Here is a 26384-nt window from a genome sequence, read left to right on the forward strand (position 1 = left end):
ACCATATTCAGGCTTTTATGGGGCGTGATAGTGACGGAGACATCCCCCAGCTTAGTACAAGTGAGCAAGGCCCGCGACTGGGCTGAGGATGCCGTTTTTATCAACAGCGATCCGGACCGCATCTTGGACAAGCCCTCCACCTCCCCAAACTTGTCCTCTAAATGTTCTACAAAGAACTGAGGCTTCACGGACATAAAAGATTCCCCATCAGCTCTGGTACAGACAAGATATCTGGGCTAATATGTCTCACTTTCATGCAATGCCTTTCGTTCCTCCCATGGTGTGGCGAGGGAGGGGAACGATTTGGGGTCATACACATTAGCCTTAAAGTGAGCTTTGGAACGCTTAGAGACTGCTGACGGCTGGCCGCCAGCGAGAGATGATGTACCACGCTTCATTGCGGGTCATCCGCCCTGATGCCACCTACTCCGACCAAGGGCCCTCCCCACGGGCGCCACCCAGCCACAGCAAAGGCCACCTAGCAGGATGGCCATTGCCGGGAGTCCCGATGCACCAGGGAGATGGGCACCTACTCCTTGGCATACGTGGGGAGTTAACGGCGCAGGCATCAGTAGAGCGATCCCTGTGTTGTCAGGGGGCTACAACCAAGAGGGTACATGGCGGCCCCACCACAACGGACTGGCTACCGTGCTGGATGTTAGGTGACATGTGGTCCATGGGCGTCGTCAGTGCAGAAAATGGCCCTGCACAGTGCTTGGCAGAAAGTGCACGCAGGAGCGTATCCATGCCCAAGCGATGGAGAGCGGGCAGGACTGCAATGCAACGACGAATAAGATGGCGAAAGTCTCAACACAACATGGACACAATGCACCAAGTAAGGCACCCTTCCCCAATCAGCTCGCTCTTCAGAAAAATTTTGCGATATGGAGGTCAAACCCGACAGGGGACCATCACATAAGGCCGAAACGTTTGAGACTCCTTTTAGTCGCCTCTTACGACAGGCAGGAATACCGCGGGCCTATTCTAACCCCCGAACCCAAAGGGGGGATGCTTACATAACTAATATCATAAATGTATTCTAGCCAACGATGGTACATCAATACCCATGATACCTACCAATAACAATCCACCAGAATTACCCAACACTAACAAGGAAATCCCGAAAATTCATGAAAACCTGCATCACCACCAATTTCAATACACACAAACAACTTCATCCATTGCAGCAAGTAATGAGCTACACGTAAATATCTGTATCTTCTTCACAACTGAAGAAAAATAATATTAAATTTCCTACCACAAGAAATACATGGCATTAATATTTCCAAACATAAAAATGAATCCATCAGCCACAATATGCAAATTCAAAGTAACTCACCAGAAAGCCAGCACAAATTCTTCCAGTAGCAACCTGGAACATTCAATTCATGTCAAACAACTCACTAACAAACATCCATCACAAGAGAGCGCCACCAAATACTGCAACTCACTATCTACAAACACAAAGACTCAAAAACTATCAAGGCTCACCATGACATCACAGTTACATTACAGGTCAAAGCAGATGGGTATAAGATCAGCACTTGACCTGTGAATAACCTCACGTTAGCCTCAGGTAGGAAATAGCGATGAGACAATAACTGCCAATTGGCATGAAAACATGGTTAAATTATCCAGAATGAAACTTGATTACTTTTAGAACATTTGTTCAGAGTTTGCGTATTTTTGATACAATCCATAAAGGGCAGTACTACCTGCTTTGCACTTTGAAATCTTTTTCACTGTACTGGCCCACAAAGAAGACTGACAGAATACTTTTATTCACTCTGGCCCACAACATTTTCTTTTTAAACAGCGCAGCTAATATTGAAAACTTATCCATTCTAACATTGAAATTCTAATACTTAATGCCCAAACAATTTACTCCCTAATGGTACTTATGATTAATAATACAGAGTGAATTTACTCAACACTGATTTGATTTACGAATTTCTGAATGTCAGCTGAGACATTCATATAAATCCTTACTGCTGTTACAGCATCTTGTTTTGCAAATGCAGATTTCCGACAATATCTCCAGTTATGCTGCATGTATCTTCTTGTTCTTAGAGAGTTTCTTCGTTATATACTTTAGTGACTAAAAATAGACTATTACTTAACAGTTCGACATGTTTAAACTAGAGTTAACTTTTAAGAAGCCTTCCAACAGCCATTACAACAGTATTAAGTTGCATACAACACAGCTGTGTACCCTTTCATATGCACACAGCTATGAAACTAAATCTGCAGTCTGTTACATTCATCAGCACAACACTACACTTGCAGCTTGAGTACATATATCAGAGTATTAAATGAATCCTAAACAGTTACATTATAATGTAAAATACGATATTCTAATCACAATCATTTTAACAGATGAACTTATTTGCCTCCCAGAGTGCGAATGTATATTACGTTTCCTATTTTCTTTCCAACAATTTTGCGTTCCGCTTTTCGTCTCTTAGAAATCAGAATAGCACAAAGCCTATTGCTGAGTTACTACGGCAGTTCAACGCAGCATCTACCACCTGGACGAAACAATAACAAACACAGATCTTTCGGCCCGCCAAAAATGTCGTCTTCAAAGTTAATACACTTCAACAGGAAACGTTAGCGACATCCCCCGAGATTGCACAAGCCCCACCCATTTTCCCCCCTCCACACCAACCAAGTGCACGTGTAAAGGCTTGTCCACGCCATGTAACAGGCGTCTAAAGCTAGCGAAATGACGGATGCTCAACTACCGGACCTACTGATGGATGGCTCTACCGCGTACCGGCCAAAGATCATATCATTGAGTGTCCGCCATATCTCAATTTGGCAAAAAACGAAGTGTCAAAACACGGATGAAAATGTTTTTCGTTCTGCGTCCTTATAGGTCTTTTATATTGGATGTTCTAGATATCTACACATCAACATAATGAAGTGTTTCTAATCTAGCGAGAAAAAACAGTGACAGTTCTGCTATGAAATTCCTTTAATTCGAGTGTGTTTTGCAAATTTGACAAGCAGACCTATAAATTGTTTACTATTAATTTTATGCGTGCTTTACTAATTTGCCCGTTTTAAAACACTATTTAAGATTCAGTGGAGGTCAAAAAATTACCTTATTTGCCAAAGCTTTTAACAACAGGTATAATTCGGAAGATCAAGTGTGGATGACAGTGAAGATGTCTCTTGAAAAAAAGTTGACATCGTTTGCTTAGGGGTATCTTTACTGACAACAGAAATTGCAACTGAACTATTAAAGTATTACTTACGTACAAATGGAACAAACTGTCATTTTCCTTTATCTGAAGTGATGATGCATTACCGATCTGCATATATGCTGACAATGTAATTGCAGCATGCACTTACGAATTTGGCTCTCTCTGTGATCAGAAATTTAAATGCCAAGATTTTATTAACGCCTGTACGTGGCATGGTGTATTTTAACTGAGTGATAAGGTAGAGCACCAGTTTTTGACAGTGCTTCAGTCTTTCGTACAAGACAAAAAACACATTTAAATGAGACAAACACAAAGCCCAACGTTAAGGCTCCTCTTAAAAGCATGACTTGTATCATTTGGAAGTTAAGTCTAGTAATAACATTATATGGGACTGATCCATGATGATGTAGGACGTGAAGGAACTTGTTGAAAATAACATCGATCACAGCTGTTAATTTTAAGTTTGGGTGTGTTAAAACTGTAATTTTCCAGTCTGACACTCAAACAATGACTGGTACCATGGTTTTATTTTAAAATTGAATTCAAAACATGTCAGTGAGCAAAATTAATTACACCATGAATTACAAGCATGGAATTTTATTTTTGTGAATCTTGGTTCCAGTCTTTGACATTGTGTCAATCACTGGAATGACTGGTTGTCAGTACAGGGTCCAAGCAAAAAACAAACCTGAAAGCGAAAGCTGCAGAAGCTGGCCAGACAGGCACCCCAATGGCTGCTACAATCTGTTTGAGACAAGGGTGACATTATATTGCAAATTAAGTGTAAAAAGTTCCATACTGTATGAATTTGTCCTATACTGACAGGAAATTCTAGTCCAGTCGATCTTCTTATCTGCAAAAGTACACTAGCCAATACCAGTGGCACAAAGTTAATGGGGGGGGGGGGGGGGAATCCATTATCACAGGTGGGACAGTTGCACTACGTTTTTCAACAGTTAGATGCTGATATAACATTAAGTATAAATAGAAATAAAGATTGACTGGTTGCCATACAAATAATTGTTTTACCTTCCCTTTAAATCTGAATGTCAGAAGTTTACAAATTCAGCTGTTATTCATCATTTTGTCACAGGTGGGACAGCAAATAGACGTAGCACTGAATAACCACCAACATTTTAGCAGAAATCTGTGATTTATGCACTTATTTTCTTGAATTCACATTAACAAAACAATTCTCTACATGACATAATATCAGTAAATATTAGATTAGTAATACTTACTTGCAATTAGACTGTCACAGGTGGGACAAGGAATTGTCACGGGTGGGATTCATGTGAAGTACAATCTGTTTTTTTTTTTATTTATTTAAACTGATTTTATTATGTCAGCTACGAATCAGTAGGTAACATATATTTAGAGGGCCCTTTAAGCTTTAATAACTTTGTAGAACATTTTCGTTGCCTATAAATAATGTAATTTTTAGTATAGTATTAGTTTACAGTTCTGACTACTTAATTATTTCACTTGAAGAATGAACCACTTCGAAAAAATATACAGTTGACTTCTCACCCACTTTCGAAAATGCCTAAATTTCCAGGAAACTCCTAATATAAGGTGTCCCTAACATGTTTGACATTTGGATTCGGGAGAATAGCAAGAACTTGTTTAAACTCTACGTAGGATACATCCTGCTTGTCAGCTTTGAATACATTTGCTGAGTCCCCAACAGATCGCATACACATAATCTGTATTTCCCCATTGTCTTCTACACTTCTCTGTGCAATTGCAGGATATCTGTATGTAGTGGACTGCTTAGTTCCTTGGTCCCAAGCTACTTGCTTCCTAATTCCCATACTGTCTACAATTAGACATGAATCGCTGAACTGGTCCCTTACAATTGGGTTCAAATCAATGTACTTAAAAACATCTTTTAAGAAGCCAGGTTCACAGTCTACACTTGTCACCCATTTGGAAATCAACGATTTATGGGGCAGATGCATTAATTTTTGCAGGTATTCATACGCTGCTGGTGAAACACACAGTCATCGCAAACATTTTCACATTTGTTGTTTATCTATTACCCTTTGATGAGAGAGAGTTGTTCACTAAATTGCACACTAATTCCACTTGTGTTCCTTTCTGATGATTGAGGAAGTTATGTAACTTCTCAGGAAGATGCCCCTTCTCTTTCAGTGAACTTGTGATGTCATCCATGGAAAACACTTTCTTCTCTCTTCTTCAAAGTTTTTCACGGACGCACTTCAGTTTACGTTTTAATTCGTGCACAATGTCGGAGAAAAAATTGCAAGTTTCGGTCGCCTTGTCTTCCATTTCTCCTTTCGACTGTATACCACAATCAGTTACTGAAGAACCAACTGCACTCTGAAATAAAGAAATAATTTCGTTATATATGATTGAAATAACTCAAGGCTTGATGAAAAAATATTATAAGAAAACTTTGGGGGTGTGGAAACATCCATTTACTAACGTTTTCGACACAATTCGCAGCTTCTGCATTGGATAAATAGGACATGCTTTCCACGGAAGAGTTCTCATTGACAACATTCTCCACGCAATCAGTAGCTTCTTCAGTGGGCATATCGAGCACGGATTCCATGACAAAACGCTAAAAACAAAAATATGGACCTTTATTACAACATTGCTTAGTCCTATGTAGCCCATTTGTGTCCGTACGAAATAAATTCACAAAAGCACACACATATCAAGGAAATTAATTAGCTACTCCAAATGGAGAAGCATCGTTGTCACTCAAAATCCTAACAACATGTCGTCGTGGCTCTTTATTTGGTGGCATCACATGTGTCGGAAAGTCAAAAACTGATGGCACTGCTTCGGGTTTGAAACGTTTCTTCCACGTTACAGGGCTGACTATGTAATCATCTTGTCGGAAATGGCTTCCGCAAAGAAAACTGGAAGACGTAGGATTAAAACCTTTCCGCTTCACGGAGGTGATCCACTTCTTTAGCAGCTCTGGGTGCTTTACAGGAAGTCTGTTCAAAAAATCGAATTAGCAAACGCACTAAGTCTGTATTTTTATCGTATCGTATCGATAGTCCTATTACCTGTGAAATGATGAGTCACTTTCCTTACTCCATCGCTTCGTACAATTGAAAGCGGAACAAGAAATCACCAATTCGATAATCCTTATTTCCTTATACAACGTACAGACCGAGAGAAACTTCTCGTCAAATTCGAATATGGCGGACAATACAGACGACAGTAATCAGCTGGTAGAGCCATCTATCGGTAGGTCCGGTAGTTGAGCATCCCTCATTTCGCTAGCTTTAGACGCCTGTACGCCGTGTAGCGCATCCATATGATTTTTGGTAGTCATCCTGTGTTGTTGTTGCTGTGGTCTTCAGTCCTGAGACTGGTTTGATGCAGCTTTCCATGCTATTCTATCCTGTGCAAGCTTCTTCATCTCCCAGTATCTACTGCAACCTACATCCTTCTGAATCTGCTTAGTGTATTCATCTCTTGGTCTCCCTCTACGATTTTTACCCTCCATACTGCCCTCCAATGCTAGATTTGTGATCCCTTGATGCCTCAAAACATGTCCTACCAACCGATCCCTTCTTCTAGTCAAGTTGTGCCACAAACTTCTCTTCTCCCCAATCCTATTCAATACCTCCTCATTAGTTATGTGATCTACCCACCTTATCTTCAGCATTCTTCTGTAGCACCACATTTCGAAAGCTTCTATTCTCTTCTTGTCCAAACTATTTATCGTCCATGTTTCACTTCCATACATGGCTACACTCCATACAAATACTTTCAGAAACGACTTCCTGACACTTAAATCTATACTCGATGTTAACAAATTCCTCTTCTTGAGAAACGCTTTCCTTGCCATTGCCAGTCTACATTTTATATCCTCTCTACTTCGACCATCATCGGTTATTTTACTCCCTAAATAGCAAAACTCCTTTACTACTTTAAGTGTCTCATTTCCTAATCTAATTCCCTCAGCATCACCCGACTTAATTTGACTACATTCCATTATCCTCGTTTTGCATTTTTTGATGTTCATCTTATATCCTCCTTTCAAGATACTGTCCATTCCGTTCAACTGCTCTTCCAAGTCCTTTGCTGTCTCTGACAGAATTACAATGTCATCGGCGAACCTCAAAGTTTTTACTTCTTCTCCATGAAAATTAATCCTGTGTAGCACATCGATATGACCATTGGTCGCATCGATATGTTCGTCGCTATTTTTAGAGTGAGAATTTGTGTTGCTATTGAACTTGAAATATGCACGCGGTTACGGTTTGAAAGTGAACGTAAATGTTTTTATTGACACGCACAAAACGAATGTAACACAAGAGTAGGCAAAAAACAACCATGTTAATAGGAACGTCTATAAAAGCGTCCGTAGCACTGCGCCAAAAATAAATATGTAGCAGCGGCATCGATTCTAAATTCCAACACCTCCACTAGAAGCGATGTGTCTCAGTACTTCATTCTTGGAGTCTAAATTCTTGTGTTAGTTGCTGATGTCTGATTCTTGGCAGTGGCTTTGTCATCATACCTGCAAGCATATAATATCTGGATATTTGCTCCACTGTGATTTCCCCTGTATCCACTTGTCTTTGACAGATCAATTGTACCTTTGCTGTCGCAAAACAATCTTATTGGGCCCTCTTTTGGGAAAGGGGATATCTCTCTTTGCAGATGTTACAGCCAAAGTGCTTCGTGACATGCAGAAGTTAATGATATATATTCTGTTTCTGTTGTCCAGAGAGCTACTGTTGGTTGTTTTTTTACTATTCCATAAAATTGCTCCACCTTGTGACATATATAGAAAACGAGTGGTTGATTTTCTATCTCCTATGTCCTCAGCACAGTTGGCATCAGTGTAACCTGTGATGTCATTATCTTCTTTGGAAAATTGTAGGTTGAAGTCTTTAGTTCCCTTAATATACCTTACGATTCGCTTTACAGCTTGCCAGTGGGATATTCCAGGGTTATTATTAAACCGACTCGCAACTCCAACTGCGTACGCTAGATTTGGTCTAGTACCTAGTTGTGCATACATTAAGCTATCTATGGCTTCTTTATATGGGACTTTCTTCTTGGCATCTCTTTCTCTTCCTGTTTTTGGGCTCATTTCATGAGTTAATACTTAGTTATTGTTAATCGGAGTGGATACTGGCTTACAGTCTTCCATATTATACTTTCGTAAAATCTGATCCAACCATAAAAGTTCAAGCTTACGATCTCTTGTCTCTCGGATCCCTAGACAATTGGATACGTCTGCAAGGTCCTTTAGTTTATGTTGTTCCTTTAGTTGTTCTTTAAATGCAATTTTCTGTAGCTTATTGTTACCAAATATCAGCATGTCATCTACATAAACTGCTACAATTAATATATCGCTTCATTGGTATCTGTTATAAACACGTGGATCAGCGGTGGTCCTGCTGAAATTTAAACTTAGTAAAACTTTGTCCAGTTTGATATTCCAACAGCGACTTTCCTGTTTAAGTCCACACACTGCTTCCTTGAGTCTTTTAATAGCTTCATATTTTGCTGTTTTTGTCATGTAGTCAATTGTGGGAATTTTGACATAAATTTCTTCTTTCAAATCACCTTGCAAAAAAGTTGTCACCAAATCACAAAGATCAATGACCAAGTCGTATTTAGCAGATAGACTAAACAAATATCTAAGTGAATTGTATCGTATCACTGGTGAGTATGTTTCTTCATAGTCTAAACCTTTAACTTGTGAACATATCTTAACTACAAGTCGAGCTTTATGGCGACTTATCTGTCTCTTCTTATCTTAAAGACCCACTTAGCATCAATCGCTTTTTTGCCTTGAGGCAGGATAGATGATTCCCAAGTTTTATTTTCTGCATGTGACTTCAATTCTTCTTCTATTGCTTGAAAAAATTTATCTGAATCCTTAGATTGCAAACCTTCTTCCAAAGTTGATGGCTCTGATTCTCATGAATCTTCTTTTGTACATTAGGTCACATAATCATACATCTTTTTTGGTATTCTGGAAGATCTTCTGAGCACTTGTTGAGGCGGTTCAGATTCATTTTCTATTTCAACTGAGCCTGTTTCTTCTGAAATGCTGTTATCTGATATGTTGTCCCTTGCGTCATCTTGAATCGTAATGTTCTTCTCCTCCTTATTTGCGAACGGGATAGATATCTGATTTGGTTTCAGCAAATGATCACATGTCCCTGGCTTGTTATTATTCTCTTGGCTAATTTCTTCTTTAAATATCACATCTTTGGATTTAATGGTTCTTTGTTGAACTGGATGGAACAACCAGTATACCTTGCTGTCTAATAATCGTGGATGTCAGAGGTCAGGTTTCTTTTCTGAGAAAGCTTCCTCTGGCGTTATGTTGTTCAAAGCTTTTGTCAGTTATTTATTAATGAGATAACCTGCGGTTACCTTTCCGCAACACCATCTTGTTCTGGAATGTAGGGAACAGTGGTTTCATGTTTAACTCCTTCTTCCCTTAAAAATTTCGTCAGTCTTTCGTTTACATATTCTTTTCCATTATCAGTTCGCAAGATACAAAGCCTTTTGCCTGTCTAATTCTCTACGAACTTTTTAAAATTGTGTATAATGTCAGGTACTTGGTATTTATTGCTGACAGTGTACAAAAAAATCTTTCTAGAGAAATCATCACTCAGAGTTAGAAAATATTTAGCTCCACCAATCGATGTGGTTTGCATTGGACCACACAAATCTGAATGCACAACTCCAAAATCTTTTTAGCCCTAGAAGTGGAGTGAGGAAAGGAAAATCTAGTTTGCTTACTTTCCAGGCAAGTAACGCACGGAGTGTCGTCGGCTCCTTTATATTTGATGCCATTAGCCAAACCGCTTTGTAATTCTTCCATGGCATCTGAGTGTAGGTGGCCTAATCTTCTGTGCCATCAATAGACAAGGATGCATATTTTGTTTCTGCACTATCACTTGGTTGGTCCAGCCTATACATTCTGTTGATTAACGATGCTGTAGCTAGCAATTTCTTCTCTGTATCTCGAATGAGACAGCCTCTATTGTCAAAAATGACTGTGTGACCCTGTTGCACTATTTTTGTACTCAGCTGAGGAACATAAAGTATATCCGTCACCTTAATATTTATTTTCTCTCTGCCAGCCACAGCATTAATATGCGTGCAACCTGTCCCTTTAACGGGAAAATTTTCGTTGTTGGCCACGACCACTTGTGAACTGGGAACTGACGCTACGAAGATTAAATCACATGGACGGTTTGACATGTGAACTGAGGCATCAGAATCCTCAAACCAGTCTTTGTGTATAGCTTTAGTTGACGGTGGCATCATGATGAATGTCTTGTAGCTGGTTTCTTTAATTACTGATTTTTCGCTTGCCTTGTGTTTACTGCAACAATTTTTCGCTATGTGTCCATATTTGTTGCAGTTGTAACATCTCGGACCTCTGGGATTGTGGTGTGAGGTGCGATTCGCTTGTCTTTTTTATTCGTCTGGAGAGCCACGTCATTAACATACGAGTTGCCACACACTTCGTCCTTTACATCTTGCAGTAATTTGTTTTTAATGGAATCGCCCGTTATCGGCGTGTTGGAGTTCTCTAAATCCATTATGATTGGTTTGTACTCATTAGGTACCCCAGCTAACAAGATACATCCTACCCACTCGTCTTTCACTTCAAAGTTAAGATCATTCAATTTACTTGACACTGAAATTATTCTCGTCACGTATTCTTCCACAGACGAACTTCTCTCTAATCGTGTTATTAAAAGCGTTCTCAACAGCCTATTCTTCGATAAAGTCCTGAATCCTCATAAGTTTTGTTTTAATTTATTTCACTCTTCTTTTGCAGATGACGTGCTCTGCAGATGCACATAAATAGCAGGATCACCTGATAAGATTATTTTGACCCTTGCGGTGCATGTCTTAACTTCATGTTTGGTCTCGCCCATTATACACTGCCACAATTGTTCGTGCTGTAAATAAGTTTTCACTGCAGATTTCAATGTATTGTAATTTTCTCTTCCTTTCAGTTTTTCAATTAACGGCAACGAATTAGCACTGACTCAACTCATGATATCGGCGTTCTGTATCTGCGTCTTGATGTGACGAGAAAAACGTAGTTTTTATTCACTTCAAATATACCGCTGGGTGACTGTGCCTCGGCCCATAACCTGTTATTGAACTTGAAATAAACAGGCGGTTACGGTTTGAAAGTGAACATAAATGCTTTTATTGACACGCACAGAACGAATGTAACTCAAGAGTAAGCAAAAAACAACCATGTTAATAGGAACGTCTATAAAAGCGTCTGTAGCAACTGCGGCAAAGATAAATATGTAGCAGAGGCATCGATTCTAAATTCCAACAATTAACTTGATCCCCGCTTTTTTGTAGTCCATGTGTTTTACCGTGGTTGCTTATACTAGCAGTGTTGTGTTCTCAGAAGTACTTCTTAGCAGTTTGTGTAATTAAAACATTTAAAATGAGTGCTTTTAAGTGTCAAATTGGTGGAAACGAATACAATTATCTGAAGTCTGAGGCGGCATATTTCCAGAGCGCACCCACAGCAGTTGAACGAAATCGTACCTCGTGTTACAAATAACGAACCTTCATTTCCCTATCAGTGCTACACATGCGACAAGAGTTTTACTTGGAAAAGAAGTTTAAAACGCCACCAAAAAGACATTCATGGTGTAATGAAGCAGCAGAAGAGGTTGAAGTGTATGATATACACATTTGAAGCAGAGTAAAAAAAAGTGTTGGATTGATCATTTCCAAGCCACTCACCAAATACGTGTGAAATCTGAAGATCTGGAGTTCTTTAGTGAAGGTGAATTTTTGTAGTGGAAAGAGGAGATTGAACATACTACACAATCCAAATTCGTCAAACACAATGGCATAAAGTTTGTTGATGATTGCTCAACCTGTATGTATGTTTGTCCCATTCACGTCAGTTTCTTTCCAAAAGTGAAGGTAGGAGACACATCGAAATCGCAGGTAGTAACAAAATTGATGGAAAGTGCCCTGCAGAGATGAAAGTCCGCAATAAGAAAGGAAAGTGCCTTGCAAATTTTGTGTCGTCACATGTTGGACACGATCTAAACTTAAGTCATTTGAATCTGACACCACAAGAACACGAGAGCATAGCTGCAGACATTACTGTAGGAATCCCCTTTCCTATTGTTCTTGATAATATTCAAGCAATAGTACAGAATTCAAATTTGGAGAGAGTACATCTCACAACATTGCAGTACGTGCACAGCATTGCAGCTTTTTGTAATTTGGCTTCAAAGTCAGCCAGAGATCAAAATAATGCTATCAGGGTTACTGTTGGGCACTAAAAATAAACTTTGAGTCAAACTCGAAGAGAATGTTAATGGCTACATGGCTGATAATGTACAAATGGTTCTGAGCACTATGGGACTTAACATCTATGGTCATCAGTCCCCTAGAACTACTTAAACCTAACTAACCTAAGGACATCACACAACACCCAGTCATCACGAGGCAGAGAAAATCCCTGACCCCGCTGGGAAATCGAACCCGGGCGCGGGAAGATAATGTACATATATCCTGGAGTAGATCTTACTGTACCAGAATGGAGCACATGAGCATTTCAAGTATTAAAATATTACCATGAAATGGTTGCTAATTAGTGGTACAAACCTTCACCAAGAAGAGTTCTCAATATCCCATGGCTTTCTTCTACGTCAGGAACAGCCGTAGGTATGTGGTGTAATGATTTCCTTTTCTTTGCTTCCTCTGTGGTACAAGGTTTCTCTTGTGACTCCTTTGTGGGTTCTAACAGCACCTACATTCGCTTTCAACATTGTCATCATTTTTTTCGCTAGCTTAACTTCAGCAGTTGACATGCCAGTAATGACTTTTCCAAAAACATTGAGACAATCTTTTTTTTTCCATCTGACAATGCTTCTTGGGTGTTGCAGCTAGCATTTGTACTTACTCGGGCCAAAATTGCGTCCCTCTCATCAATCACAGACATCTTCAGCATCAATAACAAGTGCATCAGTCAACACAAGATTTTGCAAGGGAGTCTCAATTCTGCACTTCTTTTCTGTTTAATTGCAAACAATATGAATGTGCTTACAAATATTTAATACTATAGAGATTAAAAGGTTATGGGTGGGTTGGGAGTATGTTTTGTGTGTGTGTGTGTGTGTGTGTGTGTGTGTTTGTTTGACCTAGTGTAGTGCCGGAACTTTTTTGTGGTAAGTAGTCGTTTTTTTGGTTGTATTTTTCGTGTGTATGATGTTTGGTGGGGTATTCCTGTGTTTTGTGGTATTTACTGTATGTGTTTTAGGTTGATGTTGCGGTATTGGCAGTTGGAGTTGATTTCTGTATCTTTGGGGAAATACTCGATTTAAATTTATTTGGTATTGTTAGTTGTTTTTGAGCTATATAGGTCATGGAGGTGTCCGATTTCAATGGGCCGTTGTAGCTATGTGTGTTTTAGTATCATGAGCTGCTGTTGACATAATAGGTCAAGGGAAGCGTCCAGTTCCATCAACATACATATTACCATTTCCTTATTTTGCCAGTAGTTCACCTTGTGCAGTGTTCATTATTACTAATATGAAATCCTCACTCCTCAATTCCGGGTGTTCATTATTACTAACATGAAATACTCACTCCTCAATTCCAGGTGATGGTCAGTGATTATTTCTTGAGGCTTATGACATAATAGGCCTACACACAGATTATCACTTTACTTAAATTCTTGTACACAAGCTTTGATGCTGATGTCATCACTTTGATGTCCAACTGATTTTGAAGCCAAATTATAAGAAGCTCATTGTTACGCAAGTCCCGCAGTGCTGTGAGATGTACTCTCTCCAAATCTGAACCCAGCACTGTTGATCAAATTTTGCCAAGAACAATGGGACATAGGATTCTTACAGGAGTGTCTGCAGCTATGCTCTCGTGTTCTTGTGGTGTCAGATTCAAATGACTTAAGTCTAGATCATGTCCAACATGAGGCGACACAAAATTGACAAGACACTTTTCGCCCTTATAGAGGATTTTCACCTCTGTAGGGCACTTTCCATCAATTTTGTTACTACCTGCCATTTTGAGGTGTCTCATACCTTCACCTTTGGAAAGAAACTGACCTGAATGATAGCAAACATAAGATTGAGCAATCATGAACAAACTTAATGCCATGATGTTTGACAAATCTGAGTTGTGTAGTATGTTCAATTTCCTCTTTCCATTTCAAAAATTCACCTTCACTAGAGAACTCCAGACCTTCAGATTTCACACGTATTTGATGAGTGGCTTGGAAATGATCAACCCAACACTTTTTTGACTCTGCTTCAAATGTGCATATCATACACTTCAACCACTTCTAATGCTTCATTACGCCATGAATGTCTTTTTGGAGGTGTTTTAAACTTCTTTCCCAAGTTAAAACTCTTGTTGCATATATAGCACTGGTAGGGACATGAAGGTTCATTATTTGTAACACGAGGTACGATTTTGTTCAACTGCTATATGTGCGCTCTGGAAATATGCTGCCTCAGAGACTTCCGGTTTCCACAAATTTTCATATTTAAAAGCACTCATTTTAAATGTTTTAATTACTCCAACTGGTAAGAAGTACAAGGTAGGCAGTCGCTCTATTTCTGAGTGGAACAGGAAAGGAAATGACTAGTTGTGATAATGACTGCTGTGGACCGTAAGATGGCTTGCAGAGTACCTATGTAGATGTAAAATAACGTTTTATCAGGAAAAACTCAGGGAATTCCAGGAATGTTATAAAATCCAAAGGAATTCTACATTTTAATGTAGCTTTGAAATTGAATTTTATTGAGTTATAAATCACAAATTTAGAAATACCTAATATTGGAAATTGTGTTACTTATATGAATATTATTCCATATAAATTAGTGATGTTTAAAAATTAGATAAACTACTGCTTATAGCTAGTATGTAGTACAGCTGAGAGAAAGGAAAAGTCATTATTGTGGTGTTCTGCACCTGCCCCCCTCACTGTGCCCCCCACCCCCTCCAAACTTCTCCTATTACCATTACTTTGTCAGCAGTGTATTGACACATTCATCCTTCTCACACCTGGAATTCACAGGATTTTTTTTCCAAGTTTGAGCAGCCACCCTGGAAGTAGTTTAGCACTATGCAATTATTAACAATGCTGTTGTGCATTATTTTTTTGCACTGAAGAGGTGATACTGTTAAACTGAAGTACATTTGCAGGAATTGCACTATTCCTCAATGTAATTTGACATACAGCGTGTGGAATAACGTTATCCTTCAGATTTAGTGAGGCTGTTGTGAGAGTCCAAAAGGAATCATCCATGTATTTGTTCTCTGCAGTAGTCTACATCAGTGAGGTTCTCCTCACTATATATATATATATATATATATATATATATATATATATATATATATATATATATATATATATATATATATATATATATATATATATATATACCTAAAAACAAAGATGATGTGACTTACCAAATGAAAGTGGTGGCAGGTCGACAGACACACAAACGAACACAAACATACACACAAAATTCAAGCTTGCGCAACAAACTGTTGCCTCATCAGGAAAGAGGGAAGGAGAGGGAAAGACGAAAGGATGTGGGTTTTAAGGGAGAGGGTAAGGAGTCATTGCAGTCCCGGGAGCGGAAAGACTTACCTTAGGGGGAAAAAAGGACGGGTATACACTCGCGCGCACACACACACATATCCATCCACACATATACAGACACAAGCAGACATATTTAAAACAAACTGCCCAAACTCTTTGTCTTTAAATATGTCTGCTTGTGTCTGTATATGTGTGGATGGATATGTGCGTGTGTGCGAGTGTATACCCGTCCTTTTTTCCCCCCTAAGGTAAGTCTTTCCGCTCCCGGGACTGGAATGACTCCTTACCCTCTCCCTTAAAACCCACATCCTTTCGTCTTTCCCTCTCCTTCCCTCTTTCCTGATGAGGCAACAGTTTGTTGCGAAAGCTTGAATTTTGTGTGTATGTTTGTGTGTCTGTCGACCTGCCACCACTTTCATTTGGTAAGTCACATCATCTTTGTTTTTAGGTATATTTTTCCTTCGTGGAATGTTTCCTTCTATTATATATATATATATATATATATATATATATATATATATATATATATATATATATATATATATATATATATATACACACACAAAAAGATGATGTGACTTACCAAACGAAAGCGCCGGCACGTCGATAGACACACAAACAAACACAAACATACACACAAAATTCTAGCTTTCGCAACCAACGGGGTTGCTTCGTCAGGAAAGAGGGAAGGAGAGGGAAAGACGAAAGGATTTGGGTTTTAAGGGAGAGGGTAAGGAGTCATTCCAATCCCGGGAGTGGAAAGAATTACCTTAGGGGGAAAAAAGTTGGGTATGCGCGCGCACACACACACACACACACACACACACACACACACACACACACATATATCCATCCACACATATACAGACACAAGCAGACATATAAAGAAGCAAAGAGTTTGGGCAGAGATTTCAGTCGAGGCGGAAGTGCAGAGGCAAAGATATTGTTGAATGACAGGTGAGGTATCAGTGGCGGCAACTTGAAATTAGCGGAGATTGAGGCCTGGTGGATAGCGAGAAGAGAGGATATATTGAAGAACAAGTTCCCATCTCCGGAGTTCAAATAGGTTGGTGTTAGTGGGAAGTATCCAGATAACCCGGACGGTGTAACACTGTGCCAAGATGTGCTGGCCATGCACCAAGGCATGTTTAGCCACAGAGTGATCCTCATTACCAACAAACACTGTCTGCCTGTGTCCATTCATGCGAATGGACAGTTTGTTGCTGGTCATTCCCACATAGAATGCGTCACAGTGTAGGCAGGTCAGTTGGTAAATCACGTGGGTGCTTTCACACGTGGCTCTGCCTTTGATCGTGTACACCTTCTGGGTTACAGGACTGGAGTAGGTGGTGGTGGGAGGGTGCATGGGACAGGTTTTACACCGGGGGCGGTTACAAGGGTAGGAGCCAGAGGGTAGGGAAGGTGGTTTGGGGATTTCATAGGGATGAACTAAGAGGTTACGAAGGTTATGTGGACGGCGGAAAGACACTCTTGGTGGAGTGGAGAGGATTTCATGAAGGATGGATCTCATTTCAGGGCAGGATTTGAGGAAGTCATATCCCTGCTGGAGAGCCACATTCAGAGTCTGATCCAGTCGCGGAAAGTATCCTGTCACAAGTGGGGCACTTTTGTGGTTCTTCTGTGGGAGGTTCTGGGTTTGAGAGGATGAGGAAGTGGCTCTGGTTATTTGCTACTGTACCAGGTCGGGAGGGTAGTTGCGGGTTGCGAAAGCTGTTGTCAGGTTGTTGGTGTAATGGTTCAGGGATTCCGGACTGGAGCAGATTCGTTTGCCACGAAGACCTAGGCTGTAGGGAAGGGACCGTTTGATGTGGAATGGGTGGCAGCTGTCATAATGGAGGTACTGTTGCTTGTTGGTGGGTTTGATGTGGACGGACGTGTGAAGCTGACCATTGGACAGGTGGAGGTCAACATCAAGGAAAGTGGCATGGGATTTGGAGTAGGACCAGGTGAATCTGATGGAACCTAAGGAGTTGAGGTTGGAGAGGAAATTCTGGAGTTCTTCTTCACTGTGAGTCCAGATCATGAAGATGTCATCAATAAATCTGTACCAAACTTTGGTTTGGCAGGCCTGGGTAACCAAGAAGGCTTCCTCTATGCGACCCATGAATAGGTTGGCGTACGAGGGGGCCATCCTGGTACCCATGGCTGTTCCCTTTAATTGTTGGTATGTCTGGTCTTCAAAAGTGAAGAAGTTGTGGGTCAGGATGAAGCTGGCTAAGGTAATGAGGAAAGAGGTTGTAGGTAGGGTGGCAGGTGATCGGCGTGAAAGGAAGTGCGTCATCGCAGCGGGGCCCTGGACATGCGGGATATTTGTGTATAAGGAAGTGGCATCAATGGTTACGAGGATGGTTTCCGGGGGTAACGGATTGGGTAAGGAATCCAGGCGTTCGAGAAAGTGGTTGGTGTCTTTGATGAAGGATGGAGACTGCATGTAATAGGTTGAAGGTGTTGATCTACGTAGGCAGAGATACGTTCTGTGTGGGCTTGGTAACCAGCTACAATGGGGCGGCCAGGATGATTGGGTTTGTGAATTTTAGGAAGAAGGTAGAAGGTAGGGGTGCGGGGTGTCGGTGGGGTCAGGAGGTTGATGGAGTCAGGTGAGGGCCTAAGGTTCTGAGGAATCCTTGAAGCTCCGCCTGGACATCAGGAATGGGATTACCTTGGCAAACTTTGTATGTGGTGTTGTCTGAAAGCTGACGCAGTCCCTCAGCCACATACTCCCGACGATCAAGTACCACAGTCGTGGAACCCTTGTCCGCCGGAAGGATGAGGATGGACCGGTCAGCCTTCAGATCATCGATAGCCTGGGCTTCAGCAGTGGTGATGTTGGGAGTAGGATTAAGGTTTTTTAAGAAGGACTGAGAGGCAAGGCTGGAAGTCAGAAATTCCTGGAAGGTTAGGAGAGGGTGATTTTGAGGAAGAGGAGGTGGATCACACTGTGACGGAGGACGGAACTGTTCCAGGCATGGTTCAATTTGGATAGTGTCTTGGGGAGTTGGATCATTAGGAGTAGGATTAGGATCATTTTTCTTCATGGCATAGTGATACTTCCAGCAGAGAGTACGAGTGTAGGACAGTAAATCTTTGATGAGGGCTGTTTGGTGAATCTGGGAGTGGGGCTGAAAGTGAGGCCTTTGGATAGGACAGAGGTTTCAGATTGGGAGAGAGGTTTGGAGGAAAGGTTAACCACTGAATTAGGGTGTTGTGGTTCCAGATTGTATTGATCGGAATTTTGAGGTTTTGGAGGGAGTGGAGCTGGAAGTGGGAGATTGAGTAGATGGGAGAGACTGGGTTTGTGTGCAATGAGAGGAGGTTGAGGTTTGCTGGAAAGGTAGTGAAGGGTGAGTGAGTAGCCTTTCCGGAGGTGGGAAACCAGGAGATTGATTAGTTTTTTGAGGTGAAGGGTGGCATGCTGTTCTAATTTGCAGTTGGCCTGTAGGAGGATGCTCTGAACAGCCGGTGTGGATGTGGGAGAGGAAAGATTGAGGACTTTTATTAAGGATAGGAGTTGACGGGTGTGTTCATTGGCTGAGTTGATGTGTAGGTGAAGGATTAGGTGGGTGAGGGCAATGGATTGTTCAGTTTGGAACTGGTATAGGGACTGATGGAAAGAAGGGTTGCAGCCAGAGATGGGAACTTTAAGTGTGAGGCCTTTGGGGGTAATGCCAAATGTCAGACAAACCTGAGAAAATAAAATATGCGAGCATAATCTGGCTAGGGTGAAGGCATGTTTGCGGAGGGAATGTAAATGAGACTTAATGGGGTCGTTGTGGAGGTGTTGTGAGGGTGACATGGTACTAGAAGGTGGAAAGTGTAACATGAGGTTGAAATGAAAATGAAAATAACTGGAGAAAGTAACTGGAGATCTGTTGTGAAAAAAGGCGAAAAAGTGTTGGTTAAAGCTGGGCTATGTTGATCCTGTGGTGAACTTGGGTTGGTAGACAACGATGTGCACAAAGGTTAGGTGATTGTGTTGCCGCCAAAACACGTTAAAGGATGGAGAAATTCGGGAAAATTTCGAGAAAACTGCGTGTAAATGTATTAAAAGGAGTGGTTTTGTGGTGGCAGATTATGAAAATGAGGCTAACAATTGTCTGGCGAAGAAATAATGACGTTAAAACGTGTGGGCAGCAGCTAAAAATTATCAGTTATAATAGTGGGAAAAATTCCACGTAGGAAAAATATATCTAAAAACAAAGATGATGAGACTTACCAAACAAAAGCGCTGGCAGGTCGATAGACACACAAAAAACACAAACATACACACAAAATTCAAGCTTTCGCAACCGACGTTTGCCTCATCAGGAATGAGGGAAGGAGAGGGAAAGACGAAAGGATGTGGGTTTTAAGGGAGAGGGTAAGGAGTCATTCCAATCCTGGGAGCGGAAAGACTTACCTTAGGGGGGAAAAAAGGACAGGTATACACTCGCACACACACACACACACACACACACACACACACACACACACACACACACACACACACACACACACACACACACACACATCCATTCGCACATGCACAGGTTTGTGTATGTGCAGATGGATGTGTGTGTGTGTGTGTGTGTGTGTGTGTGTGTGTACCTGTCCTTTTTTTCCCCCTAAGGTAAGTCTTTCCGCTCCCGGGATTGGAATGATCCTTACCCTCTCCCTTAAAACCCACATCCTTTCGTCTTTCCCTCTCCTTCCCTCTTTCCTGATGAGGCAACAGTTTGTTGCGAAAGCTTGAATTTTATGTGTATGTTTGTGTGTCTATCGACCTGCCAGTGCTTTTGTTTGGTAAGTCTCATCATCTTTGTTATATATATATATATATATATATATATATATATATATATATATATATATATATATATATATATATAGAAGGAAACATTCCACGTGGAAAAAATATATCTAAAAAGAAAGATGATGAGACTTACCAAACGAAAGCACTGGCAGGTCGATAGACACACAAACAAACACAAACATACACACAAAATTCAAGCTTTCGCAACAAACGGTTGCTTCATCAGGGAGGAGGGAAGGAGAGGGAAAGACGAAAGGATGTGGGTTTTAAGGGAGAGGGTAAGGAGTCATTCCAATCCCGGGAGCGGAAAGACTTATCTTCTCCAACTTGGAATGTTTCCCTCTATTATATATATATATATATATACACCTACACATCCACTCAGCCAATCAACACACCCATCAACTCCTATCCTTAATAAAAGTCCTCAATCTTTCCTCTCCCACATCCACACCGGCTGTTCAGAGCATCCTCCTACAGGCCAACCGCAAATTAGAACAGCATGCCACCCTCCACCTTAAAAAACTATCCAATCTCCTAGTTTCCCACCTCCGGAAAGGCTACTCACTCACCCTTCACTACCTTTCCAGCAAACCTCAATCTCCTCTCATTGCACACAAACCCAGTCTCTCCCATCTACTCAATCTCCCACTTCCAGCTCCACTCCCTCCAAAACCTCAAAATTCCAATCAACACAATCTGGAACCACAACACCCCAATTCAGTAGTTAACCTTTCCTCCAAACCTCCCTCCCAATCCGAAACCTCTGTCCTATCCAAAGGCCTCACCTTCAGTCCCACTCCCAGATTTAACCAAACAGCCCTCGTCAAAGATTTACTGTCCTACACCCGTACTCTCTGCTGGAAATATCACTTTGCCACGAAGAAAAATGATCCTAATCCTACTCCTAATGATCCAACTCCCCATTACACTATTCAAATTGAACCATGCCTGGAACAGTTCCGTCCTCCGTCACAGCGGGACCCACCTCCTCTTCCTCAAAACCACCCTCTCCTAACCTTCCAGGAATTTCTGACTTCCAGCCTTGCCTCTCAATCCTTCTTAAAAAAACCTTAATCCTACTCCCAACATCACCACTGCTGAAGCCCAGCCTATCCGTGATCTGAAGGCTGACCAATCCATCGTCATTCTTCCGGCGGACAAGGGTTCCATGACTGTGGTACTTGATCGTCAGGAGTATGTGGCTGAGGGACTGCGTCAGCTTTCAGACAACACTACTTACAAAGTTTGCCAAGGTAATCCCATTCCTGATGTCCAGGCGGAGCTTCAAGGAATCCTCAGAACCTTAGGCCCCCTACAAAACCTTTCACCTGACTCCATCAACCTCCTGACCCCACCGACACCCCGCACCCCTACCTTCTACCTTCTTCCTAAAATTCACAAACCCAATCATCCCGGCCGTCCCATTGTAGCTGGTTACCAAGCCCCCACAGAACGCATCTCTGCCTACGTAGATCAACACCTTCAACCCATTACATGCAGTCTCCCATCCTTCATCAAAGACACCAACCACTTTCTCGAACACCTGGAATCCCTACCCAGTCTGTTACCCCCGGAAACCATCCTTGTAACCATTGATGCCACTTCCTTATACACAAATATTTCGCATGTCCAGGGCCTCGCTGCGATGGCGCACTTCCTTTCACGCCGATCACCTGCCACCCTACCTAAAACCTCGTTCCTCATTACCTTAGCCAGCTTCATCCTGACCCACAACTTCTTCACTTTCGAAGGCCAGACATACCAACAATTAAAGGGAACAGCCATGGGTACCAGGATGGCCCCCTCGTACGCCAACCTATTCATGGGTCGCTTAGAGGAAGCCTTCTTGGTTACCCAAGCCCGCCAACGCAAATTTTGGTACAGATTTATTGATGACATTTTCATGATCTGGACTCACAGTGAAGAAGAACTCCAGAATTTCCTCTCCAACCTCAACTCCTTTGGTTCCATCAGATTCACCTGGTCCTACTCTAAATCCCGTGCCACTTTCCTTGACATTGACTCCACCTGTCCAATGGCCAGCTTCACACGTCCGTCCACATCAAACCCACCAACAAGCAACAGTACCTCCATTATGACAGCTGCCACCCATTCCATATCAAACGGTCCCTTCCCTACAGCCTAGGTCTTCGTGGCAAATGAATCTGTTCCAGTCCTGAATCCCTGAACCATTACACCAACAACCTGAAAACAGCTTTCGCATCCCGCAACTACCCTCCCGACCTGGTACAGAAGCAAATAATCAGAGCCACTTCCTCATCCCCTCAAACCCGGAACCTTCCACAGAAGAACCCCAAAAGTGTCCCACTTGTGACAGGATACTTTCTGGGACTGGATCAGTTTCTGTGGCTCTCCAGCAGGGATACGACTTCCTCAAATCCTGCCCTGAAATGAAATCCATCCTTCATGAAATCCTCCCCACTCCACCTAGAGTGTCTTTCCGCCGTCCACCTAACCTTCGTAACCTCTTAGTTCATCCCTATGAAATCCCCAAACCACCTTCCCTACTCTTGTAACCGCCCCCGGTGTAAAACCTGTCCCATGCACCCTCCCACCACCACCGACTCCAGTCCTGTAACCCAGAAGGTGTACACGATCAAAGGCAGAGCCACGTGTGAAAGCACCCACGTGATTTACCAACTGACCTGCCTACACTGTAAAGCGTTCTATGTGGGAATGACCAGCAACAAACTGTCCATTCGCATGAATGGACACAGGCAGACAGTGTTTGTTGGCAATGAGGATCACCCTGTGGCTAAACATGCCTTGGTGCACGGCCAGCACATCTTGGCACAGTGTTACACCGTCCGGGTTATCTGGATACTTCCCACTAACACCAACCTGTCAGAACTCCAGAGATGGGAACTTGCCCTTCAGCATATCCTCTCTTCTCGCTATCCGCCAGGCCTCAATCTCCGCTAATTTCTAATTTCAATCTGCCGCCGCTCATACCTCACCTGTCTTTCAACATCATCTTTGCCTCTGTACTTCCGTCCCGACTGACATCTCTGCCCAAACTCTTTGCCTTTACAAATGTCTGCTTGTGTCTGTGTATATGCGGATGGATGTGTGTGTGTGTGTGTGTGGTGTGTGCGCGCAAGTGTATACCTGTCCATTTTTCCCCCTAAGGTAAGTCTTTCCGCTCCCGGGATTGGAATGACTCCTTACCCTCTCCCTTAAAACCCATATCCTTTTGTCTTTCCCTCTCCTTCCCTCTTTCCTGATGAGGCAACAGTTTGTTGCGAAAGCTTGAATTTTGTGTGTATGTTTGTGTTCATTTCTGTGTCTGTCGACCTGCCAGCACTTTCATTTGGTAAGTCACATCATCTTTGTTTTTAGGTATATTTTTCCTACATGGAATGTTTGTGTATATATATATATATATATATATATATATATATATCTCAGAGTGTATATATATATATATATACACTCTGATCCCTGTGAGAGCTTAGAGTTTGTAGTGTATGTGTTTCAGTGCAAATGAATGAACGTTAATGTGATAACTCACATCTCATGTTTTAATCTATGGTATTTGCAGATCCTATTCCCAAGTTTCTGTATTTCTGGTGCTCAGTATTTTGATTTGATTTACATAATGCTCATGTGATGTCATATCCATATCCTAACTTATTACATTTTGACACCCAATGTAGGGTGTAATTTAATGTACACAGTACATTTTTTTGTTTTTGTTTTTTGTGTTTACCTGATACTTTGTTAATTTGTGTGACCTTTACTAAGATAAGCAAATACTATTTTTCAGTTTCAGATAATTTTAGCCATGAGAGTTATTACATGTTTCAACCACACCATTATCTGTGTTTCGCCAACTAAAGTACTTGGCGCCCTGAAACTAATCATACCTAATTGTCTTATATGTTGCAAAGCTTTTGAGGAAGATTTAAATTTTGGATGCAGTGGGAAAAATGTTTTTGTTCTCTTGAGGTGTCCAGAGTTTAATATTTCATTTAGTGAGCATAGAAAGCCAGTTGACTGACTCTTTTGAACTACAGAGGGCTGGCAGTAGGTCACTTACAACTTATTCCCACATTTGTTTCATTCAGAGGTCTGTAATAGTTACAAGAATTTTTACTGAGTCAATAAAAGTATATCCTTACAAAACTTGTTTCTTATTGATTACCTTACCCATTTTACATAATTAAAATTACCCATTGGAAATATGAAGGGGGACTATTGAAAGCTCATCACTTGGTAAGTATTTGTTAATGAAATGGTCATCCTATAAATGTTACGTAGTGATATACACCTTACAAATGGTGCTGCATTGCTTCTCAGTAAAAGTGCACAATGCATGGTCCCAGCTCTCACCCATCACAAACATCTGACTGTTTTATAATGTGCTGCCTATATCCTTCGCAGTACCTGTGGCTGCTTGAGTTGTGAACTACTGTTGACAACTGTCAGTGCTATCTCATGATGTCTATGCTGTACATAGTTCTTAATGTGTAGTTCTACACTGAACACCCAAGATGATTTCAGCACAAGGATTCTTTCTGGCTCTACTTAAAAATGCACTGCAGTGTGAAAGGACTCTCATAATTGCAATCCAACAATGGATAATCCAGGCTGGAATAACAGTTATATTAAGAAAAGGATAGATTGATACCATATTGATGAGCTGTTGAGTCGCAGGCAGGCATATCAAAAATACTGCTATACATGTGGGTTTTCAGTCAAAAGGCCTTCTTCTAATGTAGAAAACACACACACACACACACACACACACACACACACACACACACAAGCGTGCGCACGTATTCATGCAACCACAACTGTCTCATAAGTGAGCACTGTGTCTGGCCATGAACAAGGCCTTTTTCACCTGTTTGTTTTGCCTGTGTGCAACTCAGTATCTCCTCTGTGTGGTGAGTTGAAATCTAGCCTTTTCAAAATTAAAATATTGGACCTCATGCAGCTAACAGTTCATAATATTTGAAACATGAAGATATGTGAAAACTCTTAGAATTATTTCCATCTTCGTGTGTCTTTAGTTGGCATGTTCACACAAGACTTGGGAACTCTAAACTGTTATAGTGAATTTGAATTTTGATTGCTATTAAACTGTTAGGAAACAAAGCTAAAAGATTCTTGCATTAATACGGTAGGTAAAGTGTTTTCCTGTGAGTATTGATTCAGCATAAAATTCCATTTAGAATCTGTGGAGTTTTTATTGCCATCTAGTGTCAACTTCTGCATCTGGCTAGTGGATGCAGCATATTGTTATGAAATAATCTTTTATGCATGCTATTGTCGTCATACACACACATTTGTAAAGCAGCAGAGTCCTTAACATGGTGAAGTAACCACTTTTCTCAAGATAAATTATGTATCCTAGTGCAGCCCTATGCCATTCCCAATCACCACCCCATGCCATAGGGGTCACATCCCTGTGGAAGATCTATGTGGAAGACCTGCCCAATCCACTCACCCAGCACTTTCTATTCTACTCCTCTCACAGGCTTATTCTACCCCATCAAAGAGACCAGGTCTCCTTGGAAAGCAGTTGTGTTATGTACCAGCTCTCCTGCAGTAATTGTTCAGATTTTTATATTGGTATGACTATCAACCGACTGTCAGTGAGGATGAATGGCCACCACAAAACTGTGACCAACAACTAAGTGCACCATCTTGTGGTGCAACATGCAGCTTACATAAAATACTTTATTTTAATAGCTGATTCACAACACAGCCCATCTGGATCATCCCCTTCACCACCAGCTTT

This window comes from Schistocerca cancellata, chromosome 7 (assembly GCF_023864275.1).
Source record: "Schistocerca cancellata isolate TAMUIC-IGC-003103 chromosome 7, iqSchCanc2.1, whole genome shotgun sequence".
NCBI lineage: Eukaryota > Metazoa > Arthropoda > Insecta > Orthoptera > Acrididae > Schistocerca > Schistocerca cancellata.